The 24,538-nt window shown below is 45.4% G+C and overlaps 1 protein-coding gene and 1 non-coding gene across 4 annotated transcripts in view; one reads left to right on the forward strand and one right to left on the reverse strand.

Annotated features, from left to right (window-relative positions):
- Window positions 1–24,538, reverse strand: part of LOC119953648 (zinc transporter ZIP11-like) — a 762,231-nt gene that overhangs the window by 443,212 nt on the left and 294,481 nt on the right. The gene's annotated exons all lie outside the window — the stretch shown is intronic.
- On the forward strand, window positions 679–751 carry trnak-cuu. The gene has a single exon. It is a non-coding gene; the product is annotated as a tRNA-Lys (tRNA).

Genomic DNA, 24,538 nt, shown 5'->3' on the forward strand with positions numbered 1-24,538 from the left:
GTAAATTCTGTGAATATGGATGAAGCCTTGAGCTACCCCGTTCCATTTCATTCTACCTATAGGCAAAGAGATGTTGATGGTCCTCCTGGTATACAAACCCGCGGTGACCTTCCTGGGACAACATTGGTAGATGTCACCAATGCCGCCGACTACATCACAGTGAAGGATCACTGTTGTCTTGAGAGCCACAGGCAGTCCGAGGTCTTAAATAAGAGAAACGTTACCTTCAGACCCTCTGTGGAAATGGCTTCCTGCACAGTGGTCTCTCCCTCCCTCTAGCTCTCTCCTGTCTTCTTGGTTGCTACTCTGTATCCTCCATTCCCAAAGGCAGCCCCCACCAGACCACCGAAGAATGCAGTAAAGCTGTCTGTTGGCAGACAAAAGCAGTCCAGCATCTGAAAATCTTCCCAGCTGTTTGAATTAAATTGCAGTGGTCAGAAAAGAGGCCAGAATATGCCCAGATGTTAACTTGCAGTCTTAAGGGACATACCAGCAAATTATTTATTGGGAAGACCAAAATCATTGCCTTTGGTTCCCACACTTACTCCATTCTCTGGCCACTGATTTGATTCCTCGCCCTGCCAACCAGCTAGACGTGGAACCAGACCATTCACAACCTTGGTGTGACATCCAACCCCAAGGTGAGCTTCTGGCCACATTTTGCTCTCCATGAGCTCAGCCCGGCTAGCTCAGTCGGTAGAGCATTGGACTCTTAATCCCAGGGTCGTGGGTTCGAGCCCCACGTTGGGCGCTTTCGGAGCTGGTTTAGCACAGTGCTAAATAGCTGGCTTTTAAAGCAGACCAAGACAGGCCAGCAGCACGGTTCAATTCCCGTACCAGCCTCCCCAAACAGGTGCCGGAATGTGGCGACCAAGGGCTTTTCACAGTAACTTCATTTGAAGCCTACTTGTGACAATAAGCGATTTTCATTTCATTTTTTCATTTTCATCGGCTGCCGAAACCTTTATGCTTTTGCTGCAACCAGACTTGACTATTCCAATTCTCGCTCTCCTGGTTGGCTTCCAATCTGCCACTCAATATCAACTTGAACACATCCAAAACTCTGCTGTGTATGGGAGATGGAATGTAAAGCTAGTCACAGTAATGGTGACTATGAAACAATCATTGATTGTCATAAAAACCCATCTGGTTCATTAATGTCCAAGAGGGCAGGAAATCTGTCATCCTTACCTGGCTTGGTCTAGATGTGATTGGCTCTTAACTACTCTCTGAAATGGCCTAGCAAGCCACTCAGTTCAAGGACAATTAAGGATGACAACAAATGCTGGTCTTGCAATTGGCACCCACATTCCATGAAAGAAAATAGAAAAAACTAAATCCTAACAAGTCTCCCTCATCCATCAACCCTACGCTGATCTACAATGGTTCCCAGTCGAGGAAACGCCTCCATTTTAAAACTCACATCCTTGTTTCAACATCCTTCTACGGCCTTGCCCCCTCCGTATCTCCACCTCAAGACCAACAACCTTCCGAAATATTTGCACCCTTCCAATTCTGGCCTCCTTCACATCACTGATTTTAAGCATTCCACCTTCAGCTACCTGAGCCCTAAACCCCAGAATTCCTTCTCTAAATCTCGGAGTCTCTCTGCCTCTCGAAAACAAAACCTTTCCATCAAACTTCATATGAAGTGTCAGAACATCTCCTTGCATGGGTCTGGGTCAATTTTTGTATTGATCATTATTTTATGAAGCCACCATGTGATGTTTCGCTATGTGGGAAATGCTCTACAAGTGCAATTTGTAATCCATACGATGGAGCGAATGAGTCCTGTGGATGGTGCTGCCGAAAGGACCCTTGCTGCCTGTCGGCACTGTGAATTTCCGGACCGTGTATATCACGTGGTGAGGCAGTCGGCCAGTTTGACAAGAGGATCCTATAACTGTTTTGTTTTTTTACCTAAAAACTGTATTGAGCTTCCTGCATCGCATACCTTGGATGCCTGTGGAGGAGCCTCGTCTGATGTACCAGGTGGATACACACTCCTGGCGTTGCACATCATATTGAACACTTGGGCACCTGATTCCTGTCTGCAAAATACAATGATTCTTTAGGCCATTGAAGCTCCTTGTACAAAAAGGTTTGCTTCTTTCAAAGAACTTCCATCTTTCCAGCTCACTATTCGTACACTGATTTCTAAGTAGTCATTCAGACTGCAACAGCATGCAAGAAATAACTTGAACAAAGCAATGTGGCATGGTAGCACAGTGGTTAGCATTGGTGCTTCACAGCGCCAGGATCCCAGGTTCCATTCCCGGCTTGGTTCAATGTCTGTTCAGAGTCTGCACATTCTCCCCGTGTCTGCGTGGGTTTCCTCCGGGCGCTCCGGTTTCCTCACACAAATCCCGAAAGACGCGCATGTTAGGTGAATTGGACATTCTGAATTCTCCCTCTGTGTACACGAACAGGCGCCAGGCTGTGGCGACCAGGGGATTTTCACAGTAACTTCATTTGCAGTGTTAATGTAAGCCTACTTGTTACAATAATAAAAGATTTATCGCTTATTGTCACAAGTAGGCTTCAAATTAAGTTACTGTGAAAAGCCCCTAGTCACCACATTCCGGCGCCTGTTCGGGGAGGCCGATACAGGAATTGAACCCGCACTGCTGGCATTGTTCTGCATTACACACCAGCTATTTAGCCCACTGTGCTAAACCAACCCCCTATTATGTACATTTAGTCATCATTTAAAGCAAGTGTGCAAACGTTATCTAGGCAGAGTGCCACAAATAAGTAGGTGAAGAAAATAAAGAGTGCAGAAAAAAGCGTGGAGATGAGGTTAGTTCTGAAATAGAGCCAGCACTGGCACAGGCGCCATGGGTGTAATAACCTTCCGCAACACAAAAATGATTTATGAGTACTAATGGACGAATCATTAAGCTAATGCTCTGGCATCTATGATGGGAAAATGGTTGCCCTTGGAGGCATTCACAGAAATTAACTCTTTGGCTTTAGAGGCATTTGCGGAACACATGCTGTGAATAATGGAAGGGCAGCTGAGGTGAGATCACAAAGTACATTCATTTTCTGATGATTATACTGCAGGGGTGTTGTGTCATGTCATGTGGATTTAACTGACACCGTCAAAATTAAAAATAAGCTTCCATCCTATAATGGAGATACTGACTCAAGGCGATGATGGATATTGCTGAATTTGAAAGGGTCGCTAACTCGCTATATAACTGGCAGGATTTATTTTTAATCTCCAGAGCCCTTTCTAGCTGGCTGAATCCACCTGCTCAAGGTTAGGCATCTTGACATATGATTAAGTCTGCACCCTACAGGTGAAAAAGAATTGGCATTACAGTTCGAGCTTCATCCGGCACTTCTGTTTTGTGTTCATAGAAAATAGCGTAGAAAATAGGTTTCCACGACCATAACAAATGAGCCAAAACCATCCCTTTTAATAATGTTGTGCGGAGATTGACATTGATGAAGAGGAACACCCACCTTAAGTTAATAACACTCATATATTTATAGGTCAGAAACTTAAAGCTCCGACTTTCCCAATTCATTCTTTTATTTTATTCGTTCATGGGATGTGGGTGTCACAGGCTGTGCCAGTATTTGTTGCCCATCCCTAAATGCCCTTGAGGGGACAGTTATCAGTCAACCACATTGCTGTGGGGCTGGAATCACATGTAGGCCAGACCAGGTAAGGACGGCAGATTTCCGTCCCTGGAGGACATTAGTGAACCAGATGGGTTTTTACGACAATCGACAATGGTTTCATGTGGATTTAACATTAGACTTTTCATTCCAGATATTTTATTGAACTCAAATATCACTATCTGCAGTGGTGGGATTTGAACCTGGGTCCCCAGACACTACCCTGGGTCTCTGGTTTACTAGTGGAGTGACAATACCACTATGCCACCACCTCCCTCTATTCATTGAATGTGTGTATTGCTGGCAAAGGCAGCAGTTATTGTCCATTCCTAATTGCCCTCGAGAAGGTGGTTGTGAGCTACCTTCCCGAACTGTTGCAGTCCATGTGATGTAGGTACACTCACCGTGCTGTTGGGGCGGGAGTTTCAGGATTTTGTCCCAGCAACAGTGAAGTAGCGGCACCATGGTTCCATGTCAGCATGTTGCTTAGTCTGGAGGGGAACGTTTTCGGTGGAGCTCCCATGCACTGGTTTCCCTTATTTTTGTAGAGGTGACGTGTTTGGTAGATGCTGGTGTAGCAGCCTTGGAAAGCTGCTGCAATGCATCTTGTAGAGGCACACACTGCAGTCATGGTGCACTGGTAGTGGAGGGAATGAATGTGTAATGTAATGGATGGGGTACAGATCAAGTGGATGCTTTGACTTTCTCAGGCTTTGAGCCTTAAGTGTTGCTGGAGCCGCACTCATCCAGATAAGTGGCAAATATACCCCCGAGTCAGGAGGTGAGTTACTCGTTGCAGAATTCCCGGCCTCTGACCTGCATCTGTAGCCACAGTATTTCTATGGAAGGTCCAGCTGGGTTTCTGATAAATGATGACCCTCCCCAGGAAGCTGATGGCAGGGGATTGAGTGATGGTTGTGCTGTTGAATGTCAAAGAGAGATGGTTAGATTTTCGTCTGTTGGAAAAGGTAAATCGTTGGCATCTGTGTGACAAGAATGGTAATTACCACTTATCAGCCGAAACCTAAATGTTGTTCAGGACTTGCCACATGCGGTCACGGACTTCATTTTATGAAGAGTGGCAAGGGGAGATGGGCACTGTGCAAACTTCAGTGCCTTACGATGGATGGAAAGTCAATGATGAAGCAGCAAATGGTTGGACCTAAAACACTGCCCCACAACTATGTTATGGCGCCGAGCTGGATTGACCTCCAACAACCATCTTCCTTTGTGTCAGGTATATCTCCAGCCAGTGTAAAGTTTTCCCTCTGATTGCCACTGATTTCAAACACCTCCAGATGTGAGTTCTGACTTCACCACAATGGTTTAGCTCGATGCTATGTCAAGTTTATTTATCACTAGCTTTCGGAGCACTGCTCCTTCCTCAGGCCTTCACCTGAGGAAGGGGCAGTGCTCCGAAAGCTAGTGATTTGAAACAAACCTGTTGGTCTTTAACCTGGTGTGGTAAGACTTCTTACTGTTCCCACCGCAGTCCAACGCCGGCATCTCCACATCAAGTTTATTTGTGGTGAACTAGTGTAGTCCTCGTGTTCCTGCATCAGAACTTTTTAAGTCCAAATAAAAACTGTAAATGCTGGACATCCGCAGCAGGTCTTGCAGCATCTGCGGAGACAGTTCTGATGAAAGGGGCAGCACGGTAGCATGGTGGTTAGCATAAATGCTTCACAGCTCCAGGGTCCTAGGTTCGATTCCCGGCTGGGTCACTGTCTGTACGGAGTCTGCACGTCCTCCCCGTGTGTGCGTGGGTTTCCTCCGGGTGCTCCGGTTTCCTCCCACAGTCCAAAGATGTGCGGGTTAGGTGGATTGGCCATGCTAAATTGCCCGTAGTGTCCTAAAAAGTAAGGTTGAGGGGGGGGTTGTTGGGTTAAGGGTATAGGGTGGATACGTGGGTTTGGGTAGGGTGATCATTGCTCGGCACAACATCGAGGGCCGAAGGGCCTGTTCTGTGCTGTACTGTTCTATGTTCTATGTTCTATGAAAGGTCATCAAGGTTAAACATGAACTATTTTTCCTCTCTCCACAGGTGCCATCAGTCCTGCTGTGTATTCCCTCATTTTCTGTTTTTTTTTATGTCAGGTATCCAGCATCCTCAGAATTTTGCTTGCATGTTGTGGCTATAAGTTCAAGCTTCTCTGTGGTACTGAGCACATTATCTGAACGGACACTCTAATGCAGTACTGAGAGAACGATATATTGTTTGAGATGTCGTTCGTTGGGTGAGACATTAAACAGGTCAGATCTGCCTGGTAAGCAGATAGTAGGAAACACATGGAGCACTGCAGAACAGAAAGATCTCCCTGATATTTTGGACAAAACTGTCCCCCACAAAGGTTAGCACTGAAAATGCTGATAACTGCTATTATACTTCATCTCAATGCTGTGGTGCGATATATTTATGATGCAGAATGCTTCTCGCATGTCCTCACGACAGTCTCCGCATTTCTAAAATAACAAATTAAATGAAGCATTTTCTCATGTACCTCTTTTGTATTTTATGTACTTTCACATGGGCATGACTTTGGTCGACATTTTTTAAATTATATGATAATTAAAAAGTGTTTAAATATTTCATCTGGGAAATGCAGGCTGTTCTGGGCTGGGAGCAGAGTCTGGGAGTTGATCTCCTGATGAGATTAATTAGCTAAATGTCATTTCAATTAGCTTCAGGCAAAAATATTGTTACATTACAATCCGCCTTGTTTTTGTTCCCGTGTTACGTCATCAAATCAAGGACCCAAAAGAAAAACTGCCCTGAAAATCTTGGCCATCAGTCTGTCTGTGTACATATCAGATACTGCCTGCCTGATCCCATCAAATTAAGTCAGGTCACAGGGGGGTCACAATGGGCGCTAAGCTGGTGTTATTAAAAAGGTGGAAGGCAGGAAACAGCACTTGGTAGAACATTTAAGTAGATAAAACCACAGTGCCCTGAGTACGTTGCAAATGAGCCAAGTTCGAATGGCAGCTGGTAAATTCTTTTTGGTGGGGGGGGGGGGTTTCGAGTGGCAAGCCAGACCTTGAATAGACCAGGATAAACGGCGGCAGAGATTCTGATCTCCGCCAACATACACTGATAGCACAAAGACACGTGTCATTGTAAGCCGTGTTGAAGGAAACAACAAGTCCGTTAGGTGGGTTGGCCATGCTAAATTGCTCCTTAATGTCCAATGATGTGCAGGTTAGGTAGGGATAGGGGTAGGATGGGGGAGTGGGCCTAGGAAGAGCGTTCTTTCAGAGAGTAGGGGCAGACTCGATGGGCCGAATGGCCTCCTTCTGCACTGTAGGGATTCTATGTTTAAGAGCTATTAATAATCAAATGAATGGCAAAAACTGTGACAAGCAGATTTCAACATAGGCAACTGGGGCAGCACAGTAGCATAGTGGTTAGCACAATTGCTTCACAGCTCCAGGGTCCCAAGTTCGAATCCAGCTTGGGTCACTGTCTGTGCGGAGCCTGCACATCCTCCCCGTGTGCGCGTGGGTTTCCTCCGGGTGCTCCGGTTTCCTCCCACAGTCCAAAGATGTGCAGGTTAGGTGGATTGGCCATGATAAATTGCCCTTAGTGTCCAAAATTGCCCTTAGTGTTGGGTGGGGTTACTGGGTTATGGTGATAGGGTGGAGGTGTTGATCTTGGGTAGCGTGCTCTTTCCAAGAGCCGGTGCAGACTCGATGGGCCGAATGGCCTCCTTCTGCACTGTAAATTCTATGATAACTGTGAGGTCATACACTTTGTATGAGGGACAGAAAATAATACTTTTTTAAATGGAGGAAAACCAAGTTGAGAAACAATGGAGATCTAAAGAGACTGGAGGATCCAGGTACTTGGATCTTTAAATTATCATGAACAGGAACAAAACAATTAGACGAATGGGATACCAATCTTTATATCTAGAGAACTAGAATAAAAGTGGGTAGAAGTCACATTTCAATGATATAATGCCCTGGATGGACTTCACCTGCAATATTGGGAGCAGTACTGAGCATCACACCTTTGTAAGAATATATTGGCCTGGAAGCGAGTGCAGTGAACCTTACCAGGACGATACCTGGATTCCAGCGGGTCAATTTTAAGGACAGATTACACAAACTAGGGCTGCATTTAATGGAATTTAAAAATTTTGATTGCAGTTTTCATTAAGAAAAACAGAGATAAAGAGAAACAATTTGTCCTGTTGAGGATCGATTCTCAGACGAGAGAGCATAGTCCATGAAAATTACAGCTAGATCTATCAGCAGTTCAATGAGGAAGCAAACAACACAGATAAGGCAAAAAATCAATCCTCTTCTACAGATTCAACATCAGGCCCACAGGATGGTAGAAGTTAGGGATTCTATTCCGCAAGTGGCAATTAACGCACGGTCAATTGTTAGGATTTGAATTTGAGACTAAAAGGTTTCCATTAACCAACGGTATTATAGGATATCGGGCAAAGGCAGATATGTGGAGTTAAATCATTTGCAGGTTGAGCATCCCTAATTCGGAAAACTGAAAAATTCTGAAATCAACACTTTTTTTTGAGCACCGACATGACGTCACGAGTCCCTGGGTGATGCGCAGGTCCCAATGCGTCGCACATGCGCAGTTCCCAAAGATTAAAGATTACCTTTATAAATGAAACAAACAAAACCAAGAGGAATTACAAAAGTTAACTGAATAATTTAGTGCCATGGTGTCCCTTTGATAAGCTTGCTTTTTAAATGAATAAATCACTCCTTTGAATATTGATCAACAATTTCATCCTAATAAATGTTACAAACCGATTCCATTAAATCTCAGATTAGATTACAGATACAATAAAATGAATAATTCAATTGGTTTTAAATTGTCATTTTATATTCAAATGATTCAGAAACACATCATCTCAAGAATCAGGTTCCTCTTCAGTCAATAGAGTAATGATAACCACTCTTCATTGAAAGCTAAGTATGGCCAGCAGAGGTTAATCGCAAAGCCTTTTTGACAGAAATTCAAAGCATGTTCATCATATTGAAGGTGCTAATTCTTGATGCACAGCATAAAGTCAGCGGGTCACAATTATACTGCCAGTCTATTTGGTGCAATCCCCATTCACAAAGTTGTGCTGTGCACATGTACAAGCACAAAGGCACAGAGTTCTGTTTGAGTGCTACCATTTACAACATTTAAATTTAAATTTAGGGTGTGAGGAGCTTCGGAATTTGTCAAGTTGGCTCTGCGCAGGATTGTACTTGGCCAACACCAGGGATGGAATCCCAGTACTACCAGTCCCTGCAGACGCTCTCACACCGCTCAGATATTTGTGTGCTCTGGACTAAGGTCTTCAGGGGCTGGATTCTCCGTGTCTTTCTCAGCGGCGTGCCGTTTGCTGGCGGCGGGATTCTCTCTTCCCGCCGCTTGTCAATGGGATTTCCCATTGAAGCCATCTCACGCCAGGCAGGAAACCTGGGGGGGGGGGGGGGGGGGGGGGGGGGGGGGGGGCTGCCGAGAGCAGAGAATCCCAACGGCCGGATAATACCGGCCCAGATCTTGACCGTGACTCTTGTTTCATGTTCTCCATGGGGAGCTATATAGCTTGATAAAAATAAGCATCTGAACTGTTCAGTTAAAATCTAAACCCTTCAATTAGCAACAAAGCCAAATTTCGTCTTTGGAGATCAAAGTCCATTTTCTGACAGGAAGGGGGACATCTCAGTCAATGGGGAAAGGGGCAGGCGGTTTAGAGTGCAGGCCTCATGGAGGCTGGGAATGAGGCATTCCTGCCTCTCCAACTGCATTTCCTTTCCTCCCATTAGTTCCGTACCATTTTCAGAGGTACTTAAAGACATCCGGCATTTGGGCAAGTGCTAAAACCCCTGAGAAGGATTCCCGGGGGGGAAGTGCAAAGACAAAAAACCAGAGGCCAGTATATTTCATTTTCCTGAACGATTTAACCTTGCAGGTTGTGTTTCAGACCTCTGGGCCTTCTGTCAAGACCTTAGGCTACATCATTGTTTCCTTCTTGCTTTACTTTCCTGCAAATCCCAACCAAAGGTACTGCCTTGTCCAGCACAAGGAACACAAGGTAGCCAGGGAAACCCACTCTAAAGTCAGGAGCCAGCAAACACACGCCAACTCCGTCTCCTCCTTTAGCGTCCAACTCAAAACGTCCATGGTTACTCCTCCTCAGATTGCCTCCTTTGTTTCAATGGTAATTTTTCCTTGTGAATTCCACTGTGAATTTTTGGGGGGTTTAATTTTTAAATGAAGATGCAATCTAAACGCAGGTTTAAAAAATATATATATGTGATGTTTAAACCAGCTTAATGAGCACAACGGAATGTTACTATTTCTCAGGGCAATGATTGTAATTAAAGAGGTCCACAGACCCCAGCTTGAATTGAAATGATTCCAAACATCAGTTTATCATTCATATTTGCAAACAAATTCTGAGGGACAGGGAGAAAATTTGCCGTGCACAGACAATCAACCTGCTACATGGATTGGCCCGACAAGCCACTTAACAGCAGGGCAATAAACTGCAATCACAGCTATGATCTTCAAACAGGTAGTGAGGTTGAATTATTAAAGCTGGTGATTTCCACTGTTTATACTAGAATGGTGTGTTCCATTTATCTGCCTAATAATGCAGACAGCTGTACAGTGATGGATTTATGCAGAGTGCTAAGCAAAATGCCCAGCAGATCACGCACAGCCCATTTACCCAGCAAAATAAAGTCATTATCAATTTCAGGTACTTAGAGCAAATTTTACACAAAGCTAGCAGCTATTAAAGCTAAACTACAACTACTGGTCAGAACCTGACTTGGGCAACACGCAACCTATTCAAACCAGTTTGTATAAGTGACCCTGAGGCTTGACTATTTCTTTTTTTTTTAAGAAATATTTTTATTGAAGGCATTTTTCATAGAAACAAAAATACAAAAGCCGAACTTCGGCAACAGCTAACAAAACCAACAATCCGCCTTCCGATGCTGGACTATTTCCGACTGGCCGATCTGCAGGTGCAGTCATTTCTAGGTTCCGAATGATCGCTCAGATGTAACGTGCATCTGAAAAGTGCTGGAGGAGTTTCACGAGCGAGAGCCAATGACTTTGACCATTTCTCTCCATTTTAGCTGGCTACCATTTCCCATAGAAATGAGAACCATGTTCACCTGACGGACACCTCCCATCACGAAACAGCACTGTACATTTCCATTTGGTGAAAGTAGTCATTCACGGGTATTTGCCACAAACTAGCATGTATTGCTGGTGCGGTTGGAGGTAGCGAGATTTTTCTTTGTTGAAGTTGAGTCACCCTTTTTAAAAGGGGGGAGTGGAGGTGGTTCTCTGACCAGCATGCACCAGTCCAAACCAAATGGAAGTGAATTGCTGAGTGTTAGGCCTTGCTCCAGCAGCTCAACCACAGAAATGTGTACCTGTCATTCAGGGTGACTCCTACTTAGCCTTTTCCTCCACTTCCTCAGGAGGTTTGGACATTGAGGTACTTCCCCACAACGTGAAAGATAAACCCCCGTAATCCATGGTGTCATTAGCCTGACCTTTTTGCAAGTCTTGCCAAGGGTACGGTTAAAATAGTGGTATCCATGAGCGGCCTGATTCGCTTGAGAATCAATAGAATCTTAGCACAGTTAGAATACCTTTGCTGTAATTGCAACACAGCTGCAATTGATAGGCAGATCCCACAGCTCCCAGACAGTCCAATAGATGCCATGCTTCACAATGGATAATCTCACAGGCCATTATTTCAGTCAACACTCATCTGAATTCTGGATAATGGATTCCAGACCACAGTATGAGTCCCAGTAATGACGAGTGGGGGGAAAAAGCACATTCATTTCAACAGCAACAGAGTCCTCATTCTAGCCCCATCTACGGGAGCCAAATGCAAGATCTGCAGGAGGAGAAATATACGTTATGTGGGTTCCTGGTTAAAGCAGTTGTCAGAAAAAGGATCTGTGTTGCAATTAGATGGTGTGATGAGAGAGGCTGTGCGCACAAGACGTTTGATATTTAAGGTAGGCCGAGCAGCCTATCTGATCCTTGCCCTTTGTTCTGAGGAAGCTATGTCCCACTCAGCTTTTAGAATTGCACATCAAATTCTTTCACAAGTCTCATATCATTGCTGGTTGTATCCATTAACGGTCAAGAGCACTAGATCCCAACACCCCACCCCACCTCCCAGCACACCACTACCCCCCACCTCCCAATCCGCCCCTCTCCCCCCACCTCCCAACCCGTCCCTCTCCCCCCCAACCCACCTCCTCCCCACCCCCCACCCACCTTCTCCTCCCCTCCCCCCCCACCCACCTCCCCCGCCCCCACACCCACCTTCCCCCTCCCCCCCCACCCCAAGGCATTCCCTTCCTTCCCCATCCTAGAACCCCTGCCTCTTAACCTGTCCTGCAGTTCCCAAGTCTTATGCCAGGCATCTCCCTGCAGCGTCCCTTCCAGCCAATCCAACACTGTGCCTGGAGGAAGCAAAATGCTGCCGGCCAATCAGATTTGCCAGCAGCTTTCCCAGGCGGGGCTTCCTCCCAAGCGCGGGGCAGAAGTCCAGCCTTATGCCAGTCAACGCTCGTTGGAGAGTAATACGGCATCAGAGCTGCTGGATCCCCACTGACTCTTTGAGTGGTGGTGACCGAGCCGCCACCATCCTGAAATTTCAGGCCTAGACTGGTCGGCATTCTCTTCCCCCGCCCACCACCAAGGAAATGTCTATGAACCATAAGCTCGGCTTTTGTAAGCATCACATGTATGTGCCATCTGTACATTGTTTGAGACCCTCTTCCCCTATTCCTTTTCCTCTGCCCTTCCTGCTTTGATAATACAGAAAAACCTTGCTTGAGAACAATTACTCAGAGCACAGGTTTGTCTTTTACTTCAGGCCCCTGTTCGGCATGAAGTATAAACTTATTATTTAGTTTAAAGTGTGTACCTCCTTATTCGAAAGCAACCAAGAGGAAAATATTTAAATGTTATCAGGGAAGTCATCGATCAGCAAAATAAATTAATAAAGGCCTACATGCAAAAAGCCAATAATGTTAGCAATAGTTTTTATTATTACTACTAGCTGTTTAAAGTTTTGAGGGAAAGGATTATGGGTGCGGTTTAATTAAATAGGAACAAAGTCCCATAACGAGCACGTATAGCTCCGTGTTTCCTGGCGCTTGCAGCAGCGAGAAACACAAATATTTAAAGCAGCACTCATGTTAGGTAGGGGGCCTCAGTGGGGAACGCGAGGCCGAGGCCATATATAGCCCCGTTTTGTGTCGCAAGAGATCAGGATGCCATTTTAAAATGGCGTCCCGACCTCTGGAGCCCCTGAAGCAATCTCGATCCCACCCAAGCCCCAACGCACTATGGAATGGTTCCCAGCCCCTACGCACCCCCCAAAACCCACGCAGGGCGCCCCCAGACCGACCGCCACCACGGAAAAAATGCCAGCTTGGCACCTTGGCAGTACCAACCTGGCACCTGGCAGTGCTCTCTGGCTACCCTGGCAGTGTCAGGATGGAACCCAGGTGGCAGTGGCTTATGGGCTGGCACTATAAAGGTACCAGGCTGGTACTGCCAGGGTGCCCAGGTGGCACCAGGAGTGCCAGGGTAGCACCATGCCCAGAGGGCAGGCACCTGGCGGCCTTCAATCCCCTGGGAGACTCCGAGTGCCATTCCATCTAATCCCCATTTGTGGAGACATCTCTGAGGCTAAGGAGATAGATTCCAACACCTCAGAAAACTGCCTTTTACAGTGAGACTAGCTGTCTGCCTCTAATATGCCGATTTGCTCAAAAGTGATCCAGCCCACAATGGGCAGGATTTACATCGCAACATCTCTCTCGCCAGATCATGCTGGATCTCATGAGGCATTGCGAGGTAATGGTAGATCCCACCATTCAGAAGCAGTGATAGGGTGACGTGGAACTATTTCTTCAGATGGACTAGGTGTTGGGAACAAAATGTTTTTCCTCTTAAGAAAGCAGTTGGAGGTGGACTGGAAGAGTTGGGAAACATATTCTGAAACTGCACGCGTATCCAGCATTCAGTCATTCCTTTAGTTCAAACGCAAAAGCTGCGAAGATCCTGTGCGCGGGGTGTCCCTTTTTTATCGGTCACGCGCCATCGTTGCGAGCTGCCTTTCTGGCCCAGTGTGGCTGTAAAATTGCTCCTTGTGTCGATGGTGATTGTGGGAATGTTTGGAATCACCTTTGCAAAACAGTTCATCTTCATGGGAGGTAAGATGCCTGTGTACACGCACTGTGTTAATCGAGGCACTACACTCATCCCTTTCCTGAACTTTTCACAGCTCCACTTCGAACAGCTTTGTCACTGCTTGACTCCATTGCACAGCCTCATTTTCTCATCCCTGACTGTGGCTCCGCTGTTTCCTCTCTTCAGTTTGTCTGACATCCCCTTCAGAAATTCCTGAATCTACGATTGCTGGAAAGTACATATATTTGCACGTTTTAGGACCTTTTTCTTCCCTGGCCTCCCTGGTTGTGACTTGTCGAGACTGACGTTCTCTTGTGTGTACGTGATTCCCTGCTTTGCCGGAGGTGTCATATTTCGAAGAGACATTAAACGGAGGCCCCATCTTGCCTGCTGGGGCCAATGCAAAAGAACCCAAGGCATTATTTCAAAGAAGACAGTTAACTCAGATGTTCTGGCCATTATTTATCCCTTGATCAACATCACAGAAACAGATTATCTGGCTTTTATCAAATTGATGTTATGAGAGTTTGCTGAGCTGTCATTTTTGCTACATTACTAAAACGCCTAAAGTACTTGATTGGGTGTAAAGCACTGAGATGCCCAATGACCGTGACAAACATCACATAAATGCAAGTCTTCTCTGGTTCTCGTCACCTCATTAAGATAGAATTTGGAGAGCAATCGTGTAGAGGAAAACCAGGTGTGCCGTTTGAGCCTTTGATCTGGCTTGTGAATGTCTGCCTTCATCCTGTCAATTTATGTAGAATAACTAACAAATACATTGGTTTCAGAATCCTATTTTATGGAGTTTGCAACAAAAATAATCTGCTGGCTTGGATCATGTTTCATCGTGACACACCATTCAGATGCAGTGATAGGTGATGTGGAACTATTTCTTCAGATGGGCTCGATGCTGAGGAACAAAATGTTTTCCTCTTTCTGCCACTGTGCCACAGATTTTTTATACCCGACACCCAGAAAGCATCGAAAACACAAATGCTGTCCTCAAAAGCTGATTGTTCAAAAGCAATATAGTTTTCTTAAGAAAGCAAATGGAGGTGGACCGGAAGAATTGGGGAACAATATCTGAAACTGCACGTGTGTCCAACATTCAGTCATTTCTTTAGTTCAAGCGGAAAAGCAAACATAAATTGTATAAAAATATACTTTTGCATCGGTAGGATGTGATTGTTGAAAGCCGCACATTGTCATTTTAGAACATAGAACAGTACAGCACAGAACAGGCCCTTCGGCCCTCGATGTTGTGCCGAGCCATGATCACCCTACTCAAACCCACGTATCCACCCTATACCCGTAACCAAACAACCCCCCCCCCCCCCCCCCCCCCACCCCTAACCTTACTTTTTAGGACACTACGGGCAATTTAGCATGGCCAATCCACCTAACCCACACATCTTTGGACTGTGGGAGGAAACCGGAGCACCTGGAGGAAACCCACGCACACACGGGGAGGACGTGCAGACTCTTTCTAGCAGGACTTGTGGATAGAAGCTCCTCCCCCCCCCCCCCCATTCACAATTGAAACACCCGGGCAGCACGGAAACACAAGTGGCTAGCACTGTGGCTTCACAGCGCCAGGGTCCCAGGCTCGATTCCCCACTGGGTCACTGTCTGGGCGGAGACTGCACATTCTCCCTGTGTCTGTGTGGGTTTCCTCCGGGTGCTCCGGTTTGCTCCCACAATCCAAAGACGTGCAGGTTAGGTGGATTGGCCATGATAAATTGCCCTTAGGGTTAAAAAAGGTTAGGAGGGGATATTGGGTTACGGGGATACGGTGGAAGTGAGGGCTTAAGTGGGTCGGTGCAGGCCCGATGGGCCGAATGGCCTCCTTCTGCACTGTATGCTCTATGCTCTATGTACCCCATGTAAATATGTCAGATTATAATTACACTCCCCCATCACAGCTGGTGCAATCACTGGGGCTGGAGTGGATAATGCAGAATGAGAATTTTACATAAGCAGTTTTCAATCTAAATGTGGTAATGGAGATAATATTTTAACTTTTATTATTTTTGTAGACCTCCGCAAACATATTTTTCCAAAGTTTACAACATGAAATGCTCTTATCTTTGTTGACAGCTCAACACCCTTTGCACTCAAGTTCTTCTCAAGCATGCAAGTCCCTTTCCGTAAGGTGGCAAGAGCTGAACACGGTGCCCAAAATGTGGTCTGAGCTTTGTGAAACTTTAGCTTGACCTTAACAATCTTGTAAGCTCTGTTTTTCTGGGTATATAGTCCCACATCCTATTTACTTTTTGCATTGCTTCAACGCACTGTCTAGACATGTTCCGTAATTCCATCTGCTCCATCGAGTTTAATTGTTATGAATTCACATAAACCCTCAGATGGTCGGGTGCCTGAATGAAGATGATGGCGAAGAAACGTATTTTGAAAGTTTCTGGGGAAATCCAGTGCATAAACCATGACTGTGCAAGGTCAGGATTTTACTTTTCTGCCAGCTCCTTTCGATTTCTTTGAACTTCTTTTTAAACTTACTGTTTCGCTCTTTCCCTCCTTCAACAAATACAGCTTTGTATTCATAACAGTCTTTAATATAGTCCCAAGGCATTTCTGAGGGGTGAAATCAGACGAAAGTGACAGCAAGCCACATACGCTGATGTTAGAAGGTGATCAAAAGTTGAGCCAAAGAGACGTGTTGAGCAACAGCTTAAAGGAGGGGAGAGTCCTGGGACAACAGGGTTAGGGAGGGAGTTCCAAAATGGCTGAAGGGATGGTCACCAACACGGGGGTGTACGAAATGGAGGGGGGGGGGGTTGCAAGGAGGCCAGAGTTGGGGGAATGCGGAGCTTTTGGAGGGTTGTCATTTGAAATGTCTGCACCCGGCTCACCAACGACAGAGAGAGATAGTCCCATCTCAGCAAATTGGTCTTCGCCCTCCCCACCAAACTAGTGAAATTAAACTTCCGAAGCCCTGCCCAATCCTGGCCCACCTACACCCCCAAATACCTAAAGTGGGCTGCTGCCAAGCAGAATGGCAGCCCCCCCAACCCCACTCCGACTCCCAGTGGGGAGACCATAAAATACTCCCTTTTCCCATTCAATTTATACCCTGAAAACATCCAAAATCTCTGGAACACCTCCATTACACTCCCCACCGACGCGCTTTGTCACGAAATGTACAGCAGCAGATCAACGGCATGCAGGGATACCCTATGTTCAACCCCCCCCCCCTCCCCTCGCCCCCGACGATCCCCTTCCAGAACCCCATGCTCCTCAGCGCAATAGCCAAGGGTCTATACTCATCATTATCCTAACAACAGGAAGGAAATGAACAGCATTTTTGTTCCCTCAAATCAATTTGATTCTTCACTTTATGGTGTGTGTGACCAGACACAAGAGGAAACGAACACAAATACACCATCTGCCGTTGAGCAGGACCTGAATAACAAACCTAGCCAAGCTGGTCAACATCTCAACAGTAAAACATCCCTGAACCGCGTGAGGTCAATGACTGCTCTGTGTACCTGCACTCCACCCCAGCCGATGGTGATTGGGGCATGTACAAATACCAGGAGATTTTCCACCTGATATCACATTAAAGTTCATATCCTGCAACTTTTCCAGAAGTGGTAAACATTTAGAGTACACAATTAACTTTTTCCAAATTAAGGGACAATTTAGTGTGGTCAATCCACCTACCCTGCACATCTTTAGGTTGTGGGGGCCAAACCCACACAAACACAGGGAGAATGTGCAAACTCCACACGGACAACAGAAGTGATAAACATAACCAGTTGGTATTCAGCTTTCAAGGAACTGATTTCCGCTGTCCAACACGCTTCCCCACAGGCAAGGAGGCTTCAAATGCATATGATAAAGAAGGCAGCAATCAAATTAAAGCACTAGCCATAAGCCACAGGACATAGGAACAGAAGTAGGCCATTCGGCCCATCAAGTCAGTTGTGCCATTCAATGAGGTTATGACTGATCTAATATGATAATCCTGAACTCCACTTTCCCATTACCCTTGATTCCCTTACTGATTAAAAATCTGTCTATCTCAGCCTTGAACATACTTACCGACCCAGCCTCTACAGTCCTCTGCAGCAGGGCTGATGCCTGGTAAGGCTTGATAGTGTTCTCAAATCCAGCCACCTTCCATTGTACAGAAGATTTTGGTGCAACGTAACATAGGAATCAACTGAGCACGCGCAATCTGGTGGGCATCCAAGCATTTAAAGTCACAACTGAATAACTATGCAACACAATGGAAAAGCACAGTGTTCTTTATAGATAAGCTGTGTCCTCAATCCTGTAGAAAAACACTGGCTGCCTTGCATCACCCAGGTAAACCCTTTACCAATGGCATTATGGCAGACAAGAAAAAGCACCTCAAGACTCCACCAGAGATATTGCTACCATATTATTTACGTGACAGGCATAAGATCCATTACCAGCGGCAGTGTTCACAAGATAAAAGCAACATGAGACAATTAAGCGTCGCTGAAATTTACCCAAGTTAACATTTTAATTCATCACAGTTCCCACACAGACAGATTGCAATACCTCTGTTTCCCTGCAGGTAGCAATGAGGCAAAACTGTATTTTTATTTTCTTTCACACTGAATCAGGAGAAGATAAATTATTGTAGGTCACAATCTATTCTACCTTCAAAACTTTCTGGTTAGTAAAGTTTTTTATATGCAAACGAGGTTGTCTAGTATTAAATTGAACTCGGGCAGGCTTCTCTGTAGCCCAACGGCGAAATCGTGTTAGGCGATCGGGCGGAGAATGGGCTCCGATGCCCAAATTGGGGCTGACGCCAGTTGATGCCGGTCCGCCATACACCGCCCCTCCTAAATGTCATCATCGTGACACACATCGCGCACCGTTTCAGAGCCGTTGGCACATCATCGGTCAGCCCACCCATGATGCTCCGCCCCGATAGGCCGAGTTCCTGACGGTGCGGGACATGTGTGGTCTGAGCCGGCATGCCAGCTGCGGACTGTGTCCAGCGGCGCCACACTCGGCCGGGATCCATGCTGCTGGTTCGCGGTTTGCGGGCTCGGTTACATGCACGACCGGCGCTATGTTGTATGGCGCGACTGGTGCAGGTCGTCAGCCGTGCGCATGCGGGGCCCCGGAACCCGGCCATTCTCCAGCCGTTTTTGGCAGGGATTTCAGTCGGCGCCGGGTGCTACCCCCTCACCGGTACCGGAATCGGTGAGGGGTCGGCGCCAAATGTCCTGTTGTGAAAATTGACACATTCTGCTCTGGCGTAAGCACTTAGTCTCCAGGACGGAGAATCCAGCCCCAACTCGTATTTTTGAACAATCTGCGTCTTTAATAATGTACGATGCATGTTCCACTGTGGTTTCCACATAACTTAACATTCAAAGTGCCCCAAAGAAATGGCAGCGGTCGAAAAAAAAAATTACATTTTGCAGACTTTGGAGCACCACAGGGAGTGGTGAAAAGAAAGTTACATGTCAGAAAAATAATGATTTTATTTCTCCCCCTTTTCGAAAAGACTTGTGCATTTTGTGATCCTGAAGGAGAGGCTTAGTTTTGCCGTGAATGAATTACTTCCCAGTCCAAGCCCAATGCCCGAGCAGCAAACATTCCAAGTCTGGGCGATGTTCCATGCAGATTGGTGCTGCCCTTCCCAACAATGTGCCTCAACTCCACCGCCAGAAACGCATGGCTAAATGCACCTGTGTGACATGGTGCCAGTTCCCATGACTACTTTTGGTGCCTCCAAGCAACAATGAGATTTTATTATATTGATGTTAGAAATTTTTCCAATTAAGGGCAATTTAGCACGGCCAATCCACCTACCTTGGACCCGGGCCCTCGGCGTCATGAGGCAGCAGTGCTAACCACTGTGCCGCCCTGAGGTTGGGATTTTAGATACAATTCGGGTTTGATTAGTGAATGGAGATGGCCCAAACTCGTGTCACAGAGAGGAGAGAGAGGGGCAGCGAGCGGGTGAAAGACAATGAAAAGAACTGCCAGTGCCGAGTACCCCCAAAAGCTTCAAAGGGCGCATACTAACATTTATGGTCAGAACTCCAGATGGCATTAGAGATTACCAATTTATGTTGTGCAACCACTGGCTGATGCTCTTGACTGAGGCAACCACTGCAATGAATTAAATACCTTGCTTCAGCTCATATGATGTTGTTTTGTGTTGGAGTGATAAATACTGAGCGAGTGCACGCTGGAAAAATTTGAGTGCACTCAAAATTTCACAGCACAGTCCACTAGCATATACACACAGGAGTGAATTCGTTTTACATAATAATGCTGCTGAGAATGGCATTCCTGGGTGGAAAAGAATGATTTAAACAGAGCACAAAATATAATACATTCAAAGTACAGAAAGGCTCGGGTTGCACTTTATTTCATTTCCATATATTTGTGATTGGTTATCTTGTGTTATTTGATCTCTATAGAGGGCAGCGCTCAGCCCATTTATCCGCCTTCAATCACGATCAGGGCCCAAAGCACATGCTACGAAAGCAGTCCAGACGCACAATCGTGATCTCAATCTCGGCTGCTGACTGGCACCCTGAGAGCTTTATGCCAGTTCCCCACCTTGGACTGCAGCAGCCGTATGAATACACCAACTTTTCACGAGGAGCTCTCTGCCTTGAAGTTGCAGGGCCCCGGGAGTTTTAGCCCAAACATTACGAGAAGAAATGGCAAGGCAAGACTTCCATTGCTTGCGAATTACAAAGTCGTAAACACGAGTCAAAGTAACTTGCTTATCACTGCACTTCAAATAGTGATCAAAAGAAACATTCACTGGGCCGAGCAGAACAAGCTCCAAAATATACATTTACTTTCAATTTCCTGAGATAAAAGAAGTAAATTAAGTGAAAGGCAAATGGAATTTGCAAGAGCTACGTGAGCAATCGACTTGCCAGGAGGCAGTAAGTAAGAAGAACAGCACTATAAATGAGCTTTCTCAGAGATTTCAGAGGACAAGAGACTATTCAAAATCCTCTTCACTGAATGGAACCAAGATAAATAGGCCGGATTTTCGAATTGGAGGCGGGACCAATCCGGCGCCGTGTTTTTTTGTAATTTACTCAGGAGTGTGGCTGTTGCTGGCTGGGCCATCATTTGTTGCCCATGCCTAATTGCCCTTGAGTGGTTTGCTAAGCCATTTCAGAGGGCATTTTAAGAGTCAACCACATTGCTGTGGATCTGTAGGCCAGGCCAGGTAAGGTCAGCAGGTTTCCTTCCCTGGAGGATGTTAGTGATCCAGGTGGGTTTTTACGAGAATCGACAATAGTTTCATGGTCATCATTGGATTTTTGATTCCAGATTTTATCCTGGATTCAAATTTTACCATCTGCCATGGTGGAGTTCGGACCTTGATTCCCTGGGTCACTCGATTACTGACAAAACCAATACCCCAAGTGTTCCAGGCTCCTATTTCCAGCCAGCCAGGAGGTGGGATTTTCACATGGTCTGGGTTTTGTGATCCTAGAGCTGGATGTGACCAAGGGAGGCTGACAATGGATACAGTGGATACCAGGGGAGTGAGCCACGTTCTGGCCCGAATTCACAGTCAGTGCTACAGCTGCTGGCTGTGCATCATCTTAAATAAAAGTGATTCACAGCGGCCAGGGAAATTGGAGAGTTGACACCTAGGTAGAGCGAGGAAAAGATTGGTGATTAAAATTTCATTGCTCCTCAGGACAGGAGTGGGTTTTTTTTTGTCCAAACTCTTCCATCGGATGAAACTGGTTCAGTGCTGCCGTTCCTGTTCCTGCCCAGTTGGGGCGAGTCAACTTGATGAAGCTCCTGACGGATTCCCATCCCATGAAAATCCCGGGAAGTCAGAAGGCGAACGCCTGGCGAGCTTCCTAAAGACCTCCACTCGCCCAATTACCGAGGCGGCAACGTCACATTCCGACCTGTGCCCCAGCCTCAGGGAGTCAGCAGCTTTGGGAATGGAAGCCCCACACCGACACGGAGGCCTCTGCTGCCATTCCTTTTTCTGACATCCCACTTCGGTTCTGTCTCTGGTCAGGACTAGAAAATCCTGCCCCGGATCTTATGTTTCATATGAATCCTGGCATTTACTTACATTTGAAGCGTTAGAGGCATTTCTGCAGCTCAAAATCAGTTCAATTCGGGGGTCTTACCAAAAATGAGTGACTTACTGAGGGAATGCTGCAATGTCAAAGGTGCCATCTATTACACACACGTCTTTCAAATTACATTTTTTAAAAATTATTTTTCCCAGTCGCCTTGCCAACATCCATCCCTCAAATCTACAGCATCATTAACCTTAAGCTCATTCCTGTTTGTGAGACCATGCTAAGCTGTAGACTTCTGACATTTGCTTACCAACGCAATAATAACTACACTTGAAAAAGGAATTAGGAATTCATCAGAGGTGAAGGAGGATGAGGAAAGCATCTACCATTAAAACTTTGAGAGGGAGGATAAAGGAAACCATTGAAAAAGGAGGAAAGAACCACTACAGTAAGGGGAGAGGGAAAAGTGCACTGGAGGTGGCTCCAAACCTTGGTCAGTGACTGAATATGGAGTTGTAAATGAGGAACTTGCATTATCCACTTAAAGAGAATGCATTTATTCTGGTTTTCAAACTTTCTTTTGTTCTCTTTCACATTTGCTGAGGCAGCAATATTGATATTCTCAGGATAATGAAGGAGCAGCCAAGAAGAGTAGAAGCGTCACACAGATGTATAAACTGCATTGTACTGACTGCATGTTTTACGCTGGCCAGAATTGCTCTTTTTGATTGATGCATCCATAGTGTACAACCTTATGCTGCGACACAACAAACCAGAACATTATTCACCACCAAACAGGTACAGGAAGGAAGGTGGGATTAGAAAGGGCTGGCACGGACGAGATGGATCGAATGGCCTCCTTCTGTGCTGTAACTTTTCTCCGGTTCTACATGGAAATGAGTAAAATAATTCGTCGGGAGTCTAAGGGTTTTTGAGATTTTTGTTTCTGAATGATGACAACCCCGGACGACTGACTAAATGCATTTCTGTGTTGAGCAGCCACCGTCAGCATCCAGCACCCCATGGCAGCAATAATACGCCGAGGTGCAGAGAAAACCACACCAACTATGTACTTAAACAGAGCCTCAGAAAGTAATCTCTGATTTTATAGTGGTTTTATAAACATTATACTCAAGAAGTATTAAATCAACATTTGGATTGTACATGTGCATAAACAAGGCTTTAAATGACTTGAGTTAACTGCTGTCAAGCCTTTCCCGTACTTTCGAGCAGTTCCCGTACTCTCCCATGGTAAAGTTAAATTTAGTGAAACAAAGAATTGGAAATATTCAAGTCCAAGCAAACAGTCAGAGCCAATTCCCATAAACAGTGTCTAAATTTACGAATCTAACATCATCTGGAAAACAGGAAAATAAATTGCACCGAAGAGAGGAAGTTGTTGGATTTCAGAAGTGAGCCTGTAAATTGGATAATTTCCACACAGCTACATTTTCACACTCTCTGGACTGTGAATTGTAACAATGCTTATATGAGATCTTGATGTAACTTTAGATAGGGCAATAAAAAAATTCCAAAAACTCACTTCAGCCAACAACCCATCATCAAGGGGACCTCAAGACCTGGTCATCGCCCGCAACCAGCTGACAAATTATTGTCTCGATTATCATGTAGGTAACCTATTGTAAATACATGTTTGGGCCATGTGAAGTTTGCAATGAATTAAAAATATTTCACAAAAAAAAAAGATGAAACACAAAAATCAAGGGGAACTCAATGCATCATTGGCAAGAGAACAAACTGCCAGGTCAAAACCCTGAATTTGCTAATCAAATTGTTGGTCCTTTGGAGGAATGTGGATATTTCATATGTTCATTCCAATACGAAACAATCCAACAAAGTCAAGGTTTTCACATTGTCACGGGTTAGCAGAAGCTTACCTGGCAAGGGACGATCTATTTGAAAATAGATAAAACAGTTGAAAACTGTTAAAATCTGAATTGCCTTATCATTGGAAAAAATATATGATTGCCCAATATCTGCTTTATTATCAGTTGGAACAAGCCTTCAAATTGTGGGACAACCTTTCGGTTCCATAGTTCCCTGCTTTGCAGTCTCAACAATGAGGTGGCTAACAGGGCCTCTGTGATAGGCCAAATCCCCTAAAACGTGTAGAATCTCAGTCAGAATCAAACCAAACAATTTACAAGGAACTGCATCTATTGTGAAAACCTAGTATTGTACAATTTGTATCTTCACGTTTGTGATTACTTCTGGGTAATGTTACGACATGCTGGGCGAGGGCGCCGTCAATTCCCTTGACCCAGAATCGCAACACAATTGAATTAACAATAATTCTTAGAAAAATACCCAAAGACTTTGGCTGCCTAATAATTACAGCCACCAGGTTTGTAAATGTAAACATAATTACTGTTTATTTATAACAAGAACTATAATGAAATACACAGCAAATACAACTGGTTAACTATTATCTAATACTTAATCCCCTACTTTAACTTCACACACACACACACACAGGGAAAGGCAGGGGTGAAAATAATAAGTAAAAGTGAAAGATAAGGGGTTTCAGATGGTTGTTTCGAGCTCACTGTTCTTCAAACCAGGCTGACAGGTCAAGATTTCTGTGTTCCAATCTGTAATTGGTTTCACTGTAGTTCATTCAGGTCAATGCCATTTCAGA

This window comes from Scyliorhinus canicula, chromosome 18 (genome assembly GCF_902713615.1).
Source record: "Scyliorhinus canicula chromosome 18, sScyCan1.1, whole genome shotgun sequence".
Taxonomy (NCBI): Eukaryota; Metazoa; Chordata; class Chondrichthyes; order Carcharhiniformes; family Scyliorhinidae; genus Scyliorhinus; species Scyliorhinus canicula.